At 49.9% G+C, this 2,500-nt stretch overlaps 1 protein-coding gene across 1 annotated transcript in view; it reads right to left on the bottom strand.

Annotated features, from left to right (window-relative positions):
* LOC143277077 (rho GTPase-activating protein 18-like) overlaps positions 1 to 32 on the bottom strand; it is a 46,018-nt gene extending 45,986 nt beyond the window's left edge. The window contains exon 1 of the mRNA XM_076581816.1: positions 1 to 32. This exon is cut by the window's left edge and continues 126 nt beyond it. The gene's annotated coding sequence lies outside the window, so the exon portion shown is untranslated.
* Positions 33 to 2,500: the final 2,468 nt, after the last annotated feature.

The raw sequence follows: 2,500 nt of genomic DNA, 5'->3' as shown, positions 1-2,500 counted from the left end.
TTTTTTCAAAACACTCAACAGAACTGAGCTGAGGCCACGAACTTTTGCACACCTGTGGGACGGAATCTACTTCCTGTCGTCTGCGAGGACAAATCAATGCGCATGCGTGCACTATTGGTGTGTGTGTGTGTGTGTGTGTGTGTGTAGAGCGTTACGAATGATGTGAAAGTCAGGTATCTATCTTAAAAAGATTGAAAAGAAAGAAAAAAAAGCTTGTTCAATCGCTGCATTATTGCGAACTTTTGAAAGTTTTTTCTTGAAGACTGTTGTTCAAAACTCAGTAGAACGCCGGGACGAGCATTATCGCACTTCACTGAGAAAACTATTGCGCTTTCGAATGTGTGTGCGTGTGTGTGTGTGTGTGTGTGTGTGTGTGTGTGTGCGTGCCAGTGTGTGTGTGTGTGTGTGTGTGTGTGTGTGTGCGTGCCAGTGTGTGCGGTGTGTGTGTGTGTGTGTGTGTGTGTGTGTGTGTGCGCGCGTGTGCATGCGTGTCACTGAGTCAGTGTGTATGTGTGTCACGTGTCACTGAGTGCGGTGTGTGTGTGCCGGCGTGTGTGTGTGTGTGTGTGTGTGTGTGTGTGTGCCAGTGTGTTAACTTAGTGTAGTCGAGGGATGGTGAGTTGAGGTGAGACTCACGGTGTGCGCGCGCACTCATCATGACTAGTATGTCGGGTGCGCGCGCGCCGGAAGGCACGCACACACTGACACGGCACACTACACACACACACACACACGCGCGCACGCACGCACGCACGCACGCACGCACACTAGGGCACACGTGACAACGCAGTACACTGACACCCCACTGTGACCCCCGGCACACTGACACACACCCGGGCCGCTCACACACACACACACACACACACACACACACACGTGACACACGTATTTACCCCCGGCCACGCCCACCCGGCCACGCCCGGCGGACTCCCGGCCCCACCCCGCCTACCCCGCCACACACACTCATGCACACAAACACGGACACATTGTGACACACACGCGCACTCACAAACACACACTCATACAACTGACCCACACACACGCACACACACTGTAACACACACACACACACACACACACACATACACACACACACTGTAACACACACACACACACACACTGACACACACACTGACACACACACACACTGTAACACACACACACACACGCACGCACACACACACACACACACACACACACACACACACACACGGTGGGATACACACCGTGACACACACACACACACACACACACACACACACACACACACACACACACTGGCGCACACACACACACACACACACACACACACACACACAAACACACACATATTGACACACACACACGCACACTCTCTCTCTCTCTCTCTCTCTCTCTCTCTCTCTCTCTCTGCTGACACGCAATACTGAGCAAAGCTATACAGGTATATTATATGGAGGACAGACTATACTATGATAACCACTGCTGTCCAAATACACCTGTAAAGCGCTGGTAATATGGAGAACAAGCTATCTGGTCCATAATTATTCACTTCAGTGTAATGTTATGGGCATTAGGAAGACAGAGAATGTATCCTGTCCAAATACATCAGCAAAGTTATGGGACTAGAGAGGACCAACTATAATATCCGGTCCAAATACACCTGCAAAGCTCTAGACATATGGAAGATAAACTATAGACCCGGTCCAACTGAATCAGTACACTTGTAAATGTGCATGTAGTGGGCAGACTACAATCATACTAATCCTTCTTCTACTTCTTCTTCGTTCGTGGGCTGCAACTCCCACGTCAGTTCACTCGTATGTACACGAGTGGGTTTTTCACGTGTATGACCGTTTTTACCCCGCCATGTGGGCAGCCATACTCCGTTTTCGGGGGTGTGAATGCTGGGTATCTTCTTGTTTCCCGCATAACCCACCGAACGCTGACATGCATTACAGGATCTTTAACTGACGTGCGTATTTGATCTTCTGCAAGTTGCGTATACGCACGAAGGGGGTTCAGGCACTAAGCAAGTCTGCACATATGTTGACCTGGGAGACGGGAAAAATCTCCACCTTTTACCCACCAGGCGCCGTTACCGAGAATCGAACCCGGGACCCTCACTGAGATTGAAAGTCAGTCCCAACGCTTTAACCACTCGGTTATTGCGCCCGTCATGCAAGTCCAAATACATCAGCAAAACAACAACTGGGCATACACAGGACCGACTGAATTAAAGCTATGGGCATATCAGTGGCAGACCGTGCATGGGGTGGAACTATAGCCATATACACCCGACCCACGTAAACTTGTAAACCTGACTCCGGGCATACATATCAGGTCCAAATACTATAGCAAAGCTCTGGGCATATGACATGTAAACTATAATCATATCCGGTCCAAATACACATGTGAAACTCGGGACATGGAGGACGACAGATGTTATCCGGTCCAAATGCACCAGCACAGCTGTGGGCGTGCAAAGAACAAACTATACACCCGGTCCAAATACGCCTGG

Source organism: Babylonia areolata, chromosome 33 (assembly GCF_041734735.1).
Source record: "Babylonia areolata isolate BAREFJ2019XMU chromosome 33, ASM4173473v1, whole genome shotgun sequence".
Taxonomy (NCBI): Eukaryota; Metazoa; Mollusca; class Gastropoda; order Neogastropoda; family Buccinidae; genus Babylonia; species Babylonia areolata.
The sequence above is the reverse complement of the archived record's forward strand: the minus strand, read 5'-3'. Positions and strand labels throughout refer to the sequence as shown.